We start from the raw sequence: 13,294 nt of genomic DNA, 5'->3' as shown, positions 1-13,294 counted from the left end.
TGCCGATCTTTCGATCAACAAGCTCAGCGTCTTAGCCACTGAGCCACCACGTCTTCTATTCTTGTAAAGTGGGCACAAGCAATAATATAGCTACCATTGAACTCTTCACCCATAGATTCGGTTGTTTGCGCCTAACATTGGACCGTGATTATCCTGAGTCAGCTTTCACAGCTGAGTAGATATTTGTACTATACACTCTACCTCTGTTTTCATTACCTCTACCGGCATTGAACTGTCACCTAACTCTTCAATAACTCTATAATAATAATTCCTCATTCTGGTTCTGATTCATTTCCTGCTCCTGCTTTTGAAAGTACTTTGTTTTTCCAAGAAAGATGCTTCTGGTTGACACAGGTAGTCCTTGAGTTATGACCACAGTTGGGACTGGAATGTCCATTACTAAACAAGGCAGTCCATTCAGTGAGTTGTGTCCTATTTTTACGGCCTGTTTTGCCATATCTGTTAAGTGTATCACGCAGTTGTTAAGTGAAACCAGCTTCTCCCCCGCCCTCCCCCCACCCCCGATTGACGGCTTGTTGGGAAGGGCACAAATGGCCCTCACATGGCCCTGGGATTGCGCAACCATTTCGGTCCCTTGATTCTGGGGATGCTACAATTGGCCATAAGTGTGAGGACTGATCGTAAGCCACTTTCTTCAGTGGCATGCTAACTTTGAACGGTTGCTAATCAAATGATTATAAGTGGAGGATTACCTGTATAAAGTAAAGGTAAAGGTTCCCCTCGCACATACGTGCTAGTCGTTCCTGACTCTAGGGGGCGGTGCTCATCTCCGTTTCAAAGCCGAAGAGCCAGCGCTGTCCGAAGACGGTCTCCGTGGTCATGTGGCCGGCATGACTCAACGCCAAAGGCGCACAGAGCGCTATTTTTTTTATTTATTTATTTACATTTATATCCCGCCCTTCTCTGAAGACTCAGGGCGGCTTACAGTGTGTAAGGCAATAGTCTCATTCTATTTGTATATTTACAAAGTCAACTTATTGCCCCCCCAACAATCTGGGTCCTCATTTTACCTACCTTATAAAGGATGGAAGGCTGAGTCAACCTCGGGCCGGGCTTGAACCTGCAGTAATTGCAGGCTGCTGTGTTCTAATAACAGGCTTCTAACAGCCTGAGCTATCACGTCCCTTGTAATGGCTGTTGCCTTCCCACCAAAGGTGGTCCCTATTTTTTCTACTTGCATTTTTACGTGCTTTCAAAACTGCTAGGTTGGCAGAAGCTAGGGCAAGTAACGGGAGCTCACCCCGTTACACGGCAGCACTAGGGATTCGAACCACCGAGCTGCCTTTCGATCGACAAGCTCAACGTCCTAGCCCCTGAACCATCATGTTCCCTCATTACCTGTATACAGAAGCTATATATAAGCATCTGGAAGTGGTGCAAAATGCAACGGCTTGCATAGTTTTGTGCAGACCCCGGTGTGCACATGTATCACCACTTCTGCGGGAGCTGCATTGGCTGCCGATTAATTTTTTGGGGGGGAAATCTTTCTTCCCCTTCTCCCACCTACATTTTAGTGTTGCTCATGATCTGTTGTTATCATCTGTTATTATCTTCTCATCGGTTGCTTATTATTTTTTTTTTCCAAAGCATCAGAAGGCCAGGCAAGAAACAATGGATGGAAACTCTGGAGAGAAGCAACCTAGAAATAGGGAGAAATTTCCTGACAGTACAAACAATTTACCAGTGGTAGGGTTTGCCTTCAAGAGTTGTGGGTGCTCCAAGGCCACTTGCAACTGTATTATTCTATGCATGCATGATAAGAAGGAAGAGATGAGGTCAAAACAGTTAAAAATGGGATCTGCTGTATTTTTTTTTAGCTTTCTGAATGGGAATGAAAAGCTGGCTTCTCCCCCAAGATTTGGGCTAAGACTGGGGTGCAATTGGGAGACTGGCCTGCTATTTGGGAGGTAGTGGAGAGCTTTATTTTTTATGGATTGTTGTGAGCAATGGTGAAATCCAAATATTTTACTACTTGTTCTGTGGGCATGGCTTGGTGGGCATGGCAAGGGAAGGATTCTGCAAAATCTCCATTTCCACCCCACTCCAGGGGAAGGATATTGCAAAATCCCCATTCCCTCCCATTCTGGGGCCAGCCAGAAGTGGTATTTGCTGGTTCTTCAAACTACACAAAATTTCTGCTACCGGTTCTCCAGAACCTGTCAGTACCTGCTGGATTTCACCCCTGATTGTGAGCCACCATCACCGTATGAGGTGGGAGGCCATATAAGCCCAGTAAATAAATAAGATAAATCTGTAAACCTCTGACCAGTTGCTCCTATTTTGGCAAAGTGGAACATATTGTGTAATTCCTGTCTGGATCTCACTCTGAGGGTTGCGTATTTCTTTTTCCTTAATATTTATTATGATTCAGAAATGCATTTCTCTCTCTCTACCTCTCTCACTTTATATTTGAATGCTTTGAAAAAAAAATATTTAAATGAGTACAAGAGAGGACATGAAAACAGAAGAAAGGACTAGAATGCAGATAAATAAACAAGGATTAAAAAAAAACTCTCTTGGAGGTTATAGCTTTATTAAATATCATTAATTTGTTATGAATATTTAAATAGTTTTATATACATATATAAAACTTTTTTATTTGAAGAATGGAATCACAGCAGGGAATCTGGGAAGATGGTAATGGTTACATTTCTGCGAAGCAGATCAGAAATTTCTTTAGATATTTTTTCTTTCTTTTTTCCTTTCTTAATCTTTACTGAGTCTCACTTTTCCTTTTATCTTTTCCTAATTTCTTTATGCTTCTGTAGCTTTTAATCCCGTGAAATGTTTTTTTGTTGCTGAACATTAGATATATATTTTAAAAAAAGAACAGAAAAAAGTACCATAACTGAGGCAATGTTCGGATAAAAAAAACCTGAGTCCAGAACAGAAATATAATTTGAAAAAGCATCTCAGACGGTTCTCATGAAGATAAAGAGAGGGAGGAGGGAGGCACATTCAGACTTGCATGATTCTGTTACCGTAACCTTATAATAAAAATTGGTTTTAATATTCAGAGCTAGGAAACCATAATACTGGTTTCCTAGTCTGGCTGGCCTTGAAGTCAGGTCTATATAATCCAGGGGTCAGCAACCTTAAAAACACTCAAAGGTCCTAACTGGAACCCACCCCCCACCCCGGTTCAATTCTGGAGCCAACTGGAAGTCCAGTGTCCCCCACCATAGAGTATGGCATCGGTTTTTTCTCTGCTGACCAGAAGTCCGGTTCCCCCACCATAGAGTCTCCTCCTAGCATTGCATCCTTTTTCCTCTACCTATCCTAACCAAAAACCCTATCAGTTGTGGAGCCAACCGGCAACAGGGAGCCGCAGCAGAGGGATGAAAGAGCCACATATGGCTCCAGAGCTGCGGGTTGCTGACCCCTGATATAAACCATGTAAAAGGGAGCTGTAGAAATATCACAGAAGAACCTTGACAATATATTTTTTGATAATGATCAAAACATGAAGATCTTTTGGGAAAAGGCGCTTAGAAAACAGAAGGCTGTAGATCTCTGTTCCTTGTTTCTGATGGACGTGGGAATTCTTAGGAAAGTTTTCATTTGCTAGCAAGGACTCAAACCGGAATAGGATTTAAATGCATGTAAAAAGGATTCCTTGAATAAAAGAAGGAATGGCAAGATCGTAGGAGGTTAATTAGGAAGGACAAACAAAGTCGTATGAGGAGCAAACAAAGAAATAATTTTCTTTTTTGTTATGGTTCAGTTTTGGAATAATGAACGTACGGTGTGACTTATGGGATTTATCACACAAGTACAACATGAAGCCGCCTCGTGCACAATTGTCAAGTGATAATTAATAGGCATCCCAATGACTGTACAGAATATGTATAAATATGTACAAATATCACACTCACTTGTGTGTATAAGTAAATTATAAATATGTATAAAACCTGGAATGGCCTATAAAGCCTCCCCCCGCCCTTGTTAGGATATTAAAAATATCCTGTTCCCTTTCAGCTGGCCAGTGTTTCCACTTTAAAAGCCTCTTGAGCCTTATGACTGATGCCAGCGCAGGATTTTCCTCTGGAGATTGTTTACCGGCGTTTGCCCGCAGGCTCTGCTGCCAAAGGGAATGGCATTCTTACCACATTCCTGCCTGGCTCTTTGGAGTAAGAAGAGACATTTCTTTTAGGCCCAGTTCTGATCTGTGGATTGGGACCTCACTGCGAGGCAGTCAAGAGAATCCTAGGCATGTCTTTGTATAAGGAGGGCTAAAGTGGGCCAGACCAGGAGAACAATGGCATTTAGATCACAACCTCTTTATCATGAAGATAAAGAGAGGGAGGAGGGAGGCACATTCAGACTTGCATGATTCTGTTACCGTAACCTTATAATAAAAATTGGTTTTAATATTCAGAGCTAGGAAACCATAATACTGGTTTCCTAGTCTGGCTGGCCTTGAAGTCAGGTCTATATAATCCAGGGGTCAGCAACCTTAAAAACACTCAAAGGTCCTAACTGGAACCCCCCCGGTTCAATTCTGGAGCCAACTGGAAGTCCAGTGTCCCCCACCATAGAGTATGGCATCGGTTTTTTCTCTGCTGACCAGAAGTCCGGTTCCCCCACCATAGAGTCTCCTCCTAGCATTGCATCCTTTTTCCTCTACCTATCCTAACCAAAAACCCTATCAATTGTGGAGCCAACCGGCAACAGGGAGCCGCAGCAGAGGGATGAAAGAGCCACATATGGCTCCAGAGCTGCGGGTTGCTGACCCCTGATATAAACCATGTAAAAGGGAGCTGTAGAAATATCACAGAAGAACCTTGACAATATATTTTTTGATAATGATCAAAACATGAAGATCTTTTAGGAAAAGGCGCTTAGAAAACAGAAGGCTGTAGATCTCTGTTTCTTGTTTTTGATGGACGTGGGAATTCTTAGGAAAGTTTTCATTTGCTAGCAAGGACTCAAACCGGAATAGGATTTAAATGCATGTAAAAAGGATTCCTTGAATAAAAGAAGGAATGGCAAGATCGTAGGAGGTCAATTAGGAAGGACAAACAAAGTCGTATGAGGAGCAAACAAAGAAATAATTTTCTTTTTTGTTATGGTTCAGTTTTGGAATAATGAACGTACGGTGTGACTTATGGGATTTATCACACAAGTACAACATGAGGCCACCTCGTGCACAATTGTCAAGTGATAATTAATAGGCATCCCAATGACTGTACAGAATATGTATAAATATGTACAAATATCACACTCGCTTGTGTGTATAAGTAAATTATAAATATGTATAAAACCTGGAATGGCCTATAAAGCCTCCCCCCGCCCTTGTTAGGATATTAAAAATATCCTGTTCCCTTTCAGCTGGCCAGTGTTTCCACTTTAAAAGCCTCTTGAGTCTTATGACTGATGCCAGCGCAGGATTTTCCTCTGGAGATTGTTTACCGGCGTTTGCCCGCAGGCTCTGCTGCCAAAGGGAATGGCATTCTTACAACATTCCTGCCTGGCTCTTTGGAGTAAGAAGAGACATTTCTTTTAGGCCCAGTTCTGATCTGTGGATTGGGACTTCACTGCGAGGCAGTCAAGAGAATCCTAGGCATGTCTTTGTATAAGGAGGGCTAAAGTGGGCCAGACCAGGAGAACAGTGGCATTTAGATCACAACCAATTGCATCGTAAAGGTGTCTTTATTTGTGGTCTACCTTTATTATGGTTACAAATAACTCAAGGTGGCAAACATACCTAATATTCCTTTCTCCTCCTATGTTCCTCACAAACAAACAAATCTGTGAGGTAGGTTGGGCTGAGAGACAGTGGGACTAGAACTCACCAACTCCTGGTTTCTAGACCAGCACCTTCACCACTACCCTCTCATGAGTAGAGTAGAATAGAATAGAATAGAATAGAATAGAATAGAATAGAATAGAATAGAATAGAATAGAATAGAATAGAATAGAATAGGGAGTAGAGTAGAGTAGAATACAGAGTAGAGCAGAATACAGAGTAGAGCACAATACAGAGTAGAGTAGAATAAAGTAGAGTAGAGTAGAGTAGAGTAGAGTAGAATACAATACAATACAATACAATACAATACAATACAATACAATACAATACAATACAATACAATACAATATAATATGGAGTAGATTAGAGTAGAGAAAAATACAGAGTAGAGTAGAATACAGAGTAGGACAAAATACAGAGTAGAGTAGAGTAGAGTAGAGTAGAATAGAATAGAATAGAATAGAATAGAATAGAATAGAATACGGAGTAGAGTAGAGAAAAATACAGAGTAGAGTTACAAAGTAGAGCAAAATACAGAATAGAGTAGAGTGGAGTGGAGTAGAGTAGAGTAGAGTAGAGAAGAATACAGAGTAGGGCAAAATACAGAATAGAGTGGAGTAGATACTACTTTTTAACCATGATTGCAGACTGATTGTATTGTCACACTCCGAAAGGAGTATATTTACAAGAGGGTTGTCAAACCCTATGTAGTAAACCTAGGCATGTTGTTTCTGTAAAGACAACTACAATCTGGAGAACAGCCTGACAAGTAGGTGAGTGAATGGTTTTATCTGCTGGTTTATGACCAAATAAGATTGAGTGAGCCAGCGAATGGTTTGTCCTATATTACTTCTGGCTTTTATCAGAGTTCTCTGCAAATTTTGCAAAGCTGGAGAACTAACAATGTTACAGTTACGGGCTCTTAGTAAGCCACAAATCATTCTGGGCATGAGGTGTGAGTAAAGTCTGCTGCCATGGACTTCAGAATTAATTTGTTAAATGTTCTGCTGGTTTCTTAGAGGAGCCTTTATTCTATAATTGGATAGAATTTGCAGTTGCAGTCCACTACACACAGCTGAATTGGTGATGTTTTGCAGCTGGCGGGCAGAGCTCAAAAGCAAGAAGAAAAACAAGCAGGAGGCAATGTATCTACAGAAAATGAGAAATGCATTTATCTCCTCCTTGTAGACTAAGTTCGCTCCCAAGCTTTGATGTCATTTGGCATCACCAGGAGTGGGCTGCTGGGGGTTCGCAGGGGTTCAGGAGAACCCCTAGCTGAGATTCTGTGCAGTTCGTAGAACCCCCAAATCTGGCTGGCCCCGCCCACCCCTCCCCTCCCAGGAGTCTCCATGCAGCCTGTTTTGGATGCAGGTAAGTGCAGGGCACGCACAGAAGCTTGGGGAGGACGAAAAGCGGGCCTACCAGAAGTTCGGGAAAGCTGCAAAACGGGCTCATTTACAGCCTCCAGAGGGCCTCCGGAGCCTGGGGAGACCGTTTTCACCCTCCTCCTGGAGGGCTCAAAAAAAGCCTCCAGAGCCAGGGGAAGGCAAACCTCTCCCCCACCATGGTGCAGGAGGCCAACTAGGCCACACCCACCATGGCCACACCCACCCAGCAACTGGGCAGAGAACCCCTTGCTAAATTTTTTGAAGCCCACCCCTTGGCACCTCCCTTTGAACAAGTCAATGAAGAGTGAAGCAAAAAAAAAAAAAAAAGCCAGGTACACAGTCCCAGCATTGCTGGACAGGTGAAGCATTTTGTGGTTAAAAAGGACACTAAAATTAAGAACTCTTGAACCGAGTTTCTCAACCTCGGCAGCTTTACGAAGTGTGAGCTTCGAATCCCAGAATTCCCCACTTAGTATGCAAGAATAATATTCACATTTATTTTTATTGCCCTTGGCTTGAATTATGAGTAAAATTCTGAGAATCAAGTTTGTTTGTTTTTTTATTATTTGCATTTATATCCCGCCCTTCTCCGAAGACTCAGGGCAGCTTACACTATGTTAGCAATAGTCTTCATTCTATTTGTATATTTATATACAAAGTCAACTTATATCAAAGTCAACTTATAATATATCAACTATTATATCTTAATATATATCAACTTATTGCCCCCAACAATCTGGGTCCTCATTTTACCTACCTTATAAAGGATGGAAGGCTGAGTCAACCTTGGGCCTGGTGGGACTAGAACCTGCAGTAATTGTAGGCAGCTGCTGTTAATAACAGACTGCATTAGCAGTCTGAGCCACAGAGGCCCCACAGAGAAGTTATGTCGGTTGACTTCACTGGCTATAGTATGGACATCCCTGTTCCCTTGCAAGCTTCCATAGAAATTGGAAATGGGCCAAGTCATAAAACGGGCACTCTAGAAACTATGGGATGATACTTTATTGTTTGGAGGATATACTAACACAATCTTGAAATTCCACCCACGTTTTTATCTGTTATGCCATTATACCCAGTGATGGGTTTCAATTTTTTTTACTACCAATTCTGTGGGCGTAGCTTGGTGGGCGTGGCATGACTTGGTGGGTGTGGCTTGGTGGGCGTGGCAGGGGAAGGATACTGCAAAATCCCCATTTCCTCCCAATCAGCTGGGACTTGGGAGGCAGAGAATAGATGGGGGCGGGGCCAGTCAGAATTGTTACTACCGGTTCTCCGAACTACTCAAAATTTCCGCTACCGGTTCTCCGGAACTGTTTAGAACCTGCTGAAACCCACCTCTGATTATTCCAGACAGTATTTGTCAATCTTGGCAACTTTACAATGGATGGGCTTCAACTCTCAGAATACCCCAGCCAGCCAGCTCTTAATTAGAAAGAATGGCTGGGGAATTCTGGGAGTTGAAGTCCACCTGTCTTAAAGCCGCCAGAGTTGAGGGAAAACTGCTTTAGACATTTCATTCATTTCTCAAGATCCAAGAGGAGACAGATAAATATGACATGTTCTTTTTTTGGCACTCGTTTTGCTCTGAATCCCCCCAAAATCAATCACTCTCTTCTGTTCCCTCCCGAACACCACCCTGAGTTTCGATGGAGCCAGTAGCCACAGGCCGACGCGAACCAAAGACGGAAGCTTAGCGGAGAAATTCAGGCTCCTTTAACCCTGCTGCATCAACTGGGCTTAATTTAAACATGTCCTAATATTGTTCTCTGCAGTTTTTAAAGAGGCGTGTTGGAAATCAATGAGTTGCATCATTTGCAAAGAAAAACAAACTTGGCTTCAGATGGAGCAAGGGAGGAGAGCAGGAGGGGGAGTAGAAGAACAAGACAGGGCAAGCCTAAAGTGGAACGGAGTAAAGAAAAATGCAAGATAAAGTAACAGAGCTGTGATTTTTGTTTTTCTGGGGCTTCCAGTTCCAAAGCTGAATTGTTGGGACTTGTTGGCTGTCACACTTCAGCTGCACTGTGCTGTCAAACTCGATTTCATTGAGGGACACATCAGGGTTGTGTTTGACCTTGGGGGGCAGGGAGGCTGGTGTGACCAGCTTGATGTCATACATGTCGGGGGTGCCTGTGGCGGCCCGAGGGCTCTGCCAACGAAAATGGGCTCCTGACAGTAGTGGGTTCCACTTAAATTCACTACCAGTTCGGAACCAGGAGCACACGTGTGCTTGCTTCACTCATGCACGGCGCTTCTGTGCATGCACAGAGCATCCATGATGATGTCCGGGTGGGTGGGCAGAGCCTCCCACCGTTCGCATGATCCGAGGCGAACCGGTAGAAACCCACCACCGGCTCCCAAGCTGTTTTTGGCTACAACAGCCTCTGCCAGTGAAAATGGCTGAAAATGGAGTCTCGGAGGATCGCATGAGGCCTTCCCGAGCTCCGTCTTCACTGGCAGAGGCAATGCAGACCAGTCCTTCGCTGTTGCCAGGGTGGCCCCACAGGCCAGATCTCAGCACCCCGCGGGCCAGATTTGGCCCGCAGGGCTGGAGTGTTGTGTCTGCGCCCCCCGAGCCGGGCCTCCTGCCAGAAAGTGACTTGGAAAGTGAGGGGGAAGGGCCGTCAGGACTTACCTTGGGAGCTCCGGCTTCCCTGGCTCAGCTCCAGGAGCCAGAGGCAGGCCAGATAGAAGAGATAACGAGGCCTCCGTCCCCTGATTCTTTCCCCCCCAGGCCATGCCTCCAGACCCAGCTGATGGCAATCAGGCCTGGCTGGACCCTAGGTTTCATAGGCAGGAGAGGCGGGAACAACAGAAGCAGGGGTGGGGCAGGCCTAGGAAGTGCCGAGTCATGGAGCCACACCCACAGGATATAAAGGCAGCCAGAGCTGCTGTGCCTCTTCGTAGCAGGCAAATCAACTGATTAACTAAAAGCTGAAGTTTGTTCCTGGGTGACTCATCGGCGTCAAGGGAGATAACAGAGACACTTGGCAGACAGTCGCTAATTTGCTGCCAGAGCTGATAGTGCCGGCTAATTAAGCCATCGCTTGGACGGAGGCGAAGGGGGACAGAACATCGAGTTTGACATCCCTGGGATACAGCATTCCAAGTGTGGTCTTATAAAGTGGCACTATTGCTTCATGTGGTCTTGATACTATCCCTCTGTTGATGTTCGTCTCCATGCAAGCAGGGAGGCATGTACTACATATTTATTTTATTTATTTTTATTTAATTTATTTTGTCAAACACAACAATATATATACAAGTATAAGCATGAAATAACCACACAAATTGAATACAGCCAAAGGGAACATTAGGACATGAACGGTAGGCATGCCCCTTACATTAAAATTCATATGTGTGAATTTTGTTTGTTTGTTTGTTTGTTTATTATCAAATTTTTCTACCTCCCCATCTCACTAAGTGTCTCTGAGCAGTTTACAAGTAAAAAAAAATCCTTAAAAAAATATACAAATTAAGAGAGAAGCCACCAAACACCCCCAGCATTGGATATCATTTTTGGATTCCCCAGGCCAGTTGACCAGGTGTTTGTTTTTTGCTATTAATGATTTTATTAAAACTGTCATAATATAAAAAATAAATAAGGGATGTGGTGGCTCAGTGGCTAAGATGCTGAGCTTGTCGATTGAAAGGTCGACAGTTCAGTGGTTCGAATTCCTAGCGCCGCGTAACGGGGTGAGCTCCCGTGACTTGTCCCAGCTTCTGCCAACCTAGCAGTTCCAAAGCAGGTCAAAAATGCAAGTAGAAAAATAGGAACCACCTTTGGTGGGAAGGGAAGAGCGTTCCGTGCGCCTTTGGCATTGAGTCATGGCGGCCACATGACCACGGAGACATCTTCGGACAGCGCTGGCTCTTCGGCTTTGAAACGGAGATGAGTACCGCCCCTAGAGTCAGGAACAAGTAGCACGTATGTGCAAAGGGAACCTTTACCTTTACTTTAATATAAAATAAAGATGATAGGAAAATGGGGAAGGGGAAGAGAGGGGCGAATGCAGCAGAAAAAATAAGAAAAAAAAAGAACCAGCTTCCAATTTTTCTCAGTGCAATAAAGTACATAATAAAACCTCAGCTGCAACTCTGTTTTACTAACCTTAACAAGTACGGGCCATTTCTATAACAACAAACTGTGTTTATCAGCAAAACTCAACCTCAAAAGCCCTTTCTTCTTCTTCTTAGTCTCCAGCACAAAGTCCAGAAGCAATTTTCAAGGAGAAACAGAGCTGGATATGTTCTTTTTTCTAACTGAAGCAATTAGATCAATTTTGCCATTTCTATCAGCTCCAGAGAAGAACCTAAACCGGCTGTTTGTATTGAGCTGAGTCAACAACTGATCAGGTGCAGCTAGGAACAATGTACAGATCAGAAACAATGTAGTACCTTTTTTGGATCATACTAGATCCACTTTTACTCTAGCAGTGACTTCCCAGTTTTCATATAGATGGTTTCCCCCCTTTCCTTTCCTTTCCTTTCCTTTCCTTTCCTTCCCTTCCCTTCCCTTCTCTTCTCTTCCCTTCATCTCTTTTCCCTTCCCTTCCCTTCCCTTCCCTTCATCTCTTTTTCCTTTCCTTTCCTTTCCTTTCCTTTCCTTCCCTTCCCTTCCCTTCATCTCTTTTCCCTTCCCTTCCCTTCCCTTCCCTTCCCTTCATCTCTTTTTCCTTTCCTTTCCTTTCCTTTCCTTTCCTTCCCTTCCCTTCCCTTCCCTTCCCTTCTCTTCCCTTCCCTTCATCTCTCTTCCCTTCCCTTCCCTTCCCTTCCCTTCATCTCTTTTTCCTTTCCTTTCCTTTCCTTTCCTTTCCTTTCCTTTCCTTTTCCCTTCCCTTCATCTTTTTCCTTTCCTTTCCTCTCCTCTCCTTTCCCCTCCTCTCCCTCCCTCGTCCCCCTTCCTTCCTCCCTCTCCTCATCTCCCCTTCCCTCCCCTCTCCTTTTCTTTCCACCTACATCATTCTTCTTGAAAATCCAGGCATCGAAATTGTGAGCCTCCTGCAGTCCTCCTGACCTACAGTTCTTTCTCAATGAGAGTGAACCTTCTCTGCAAACCTTGCTCTGTGTATAACGGAAAACAGGCTCGGTTAGTCATTTCTGGTAAGGTAAGTTGGAGTTTTGCAATGATCTCTCTCGCTCTCTCTGAAGGCTGTGTAAGTAGCACATGGAACACTTGAGAGAGAATTGGTTTCAAATTTCCACAGATTGTGGGAAGAAGAGTTTAATGCCTGGAATGGAAATTTAAATTGTGGTGAGTCTGTAGCAGGTTACACCACTACTGTACTTCTTACCTTGGCAACTTTAGGATGTGTGGACTTCAATTCCCAGAATTTTCCAATCATCCAATGCTGGCTGGGGAAGTCTAGGAATTGTAGTTCAGACATCTTAAAGTTGCCAAGGTTGAGAAACAATGCATTAGAGCAGGGGTCTCCAATCTTGGCAACTTTAAGACTTGTGGACTTCAACTCAGCTTTGCTGGCTGAGGAACTCTGGGAGTTGAAGTCCACAAGTCTTAAAGATGCCAAGGTTGGAGACCCCTGCATTAGAGGGTAAATCACAGGACTAGACCAACAGACAAAATTATGCATTAATTGCACTTCTAGTTCATCTAATATGCAGAATTGGATATTAGATCTGGGAAGAATAACACGGATTCAAATATTGCCTATGAATTGTACACATGTACACAAGCACACAAATATTTTAAAACATAGAACAATAAGGATAAAAAAAATTCAGGAGCAACAGTAATCTAATAACTGTATATGGTACAGTATAGGTGGTACCTTGCTCAATAGCAGTAACTGTGAGAGGGATCTTGGAGTCCTAGTAGACAACCATTTAAATATGAGCCAGCCGTGTGCAGCAGCTGCCAAAAAAGCCAACTCAGTTCTAGGCTGCATCAACAGAGGGATAGAATCAAGAACACATGAAGTGTTAATACCACTTTATAAGGCCTCGGTAAGGCCACACTTGGAATACTGCATCCAGTTTTGGTCGCCATGATGTAAAAAAGATGTGGAGACTCTAAAAAGAGTGCAGAAAAGAGCAACAAAGAAGTTTAGGAGACTGGAGGCTAAAACATATCAAGAACGGTTGCTGGAATTGGGTATGTCTACTTTAATGAAAAGAA

Source organism: Ahaetulla prasina, chromosome 14 (assembly GCF_028640845.1).
Source record: "Ahaetulla prasina isolate Xishuangbanna chromosome 14, ASM2864084v1, whole genome shotgun sequence".
NCBI classification, from domain to species: Eukaryota; Metazoa; Chordata; class Lepidosauria; order Squamata; family Colubridae; genus Ahaetulla; species Ahaetulla prasina.
Note: the sequence above shows the minus strand (reverse complement) of the source record.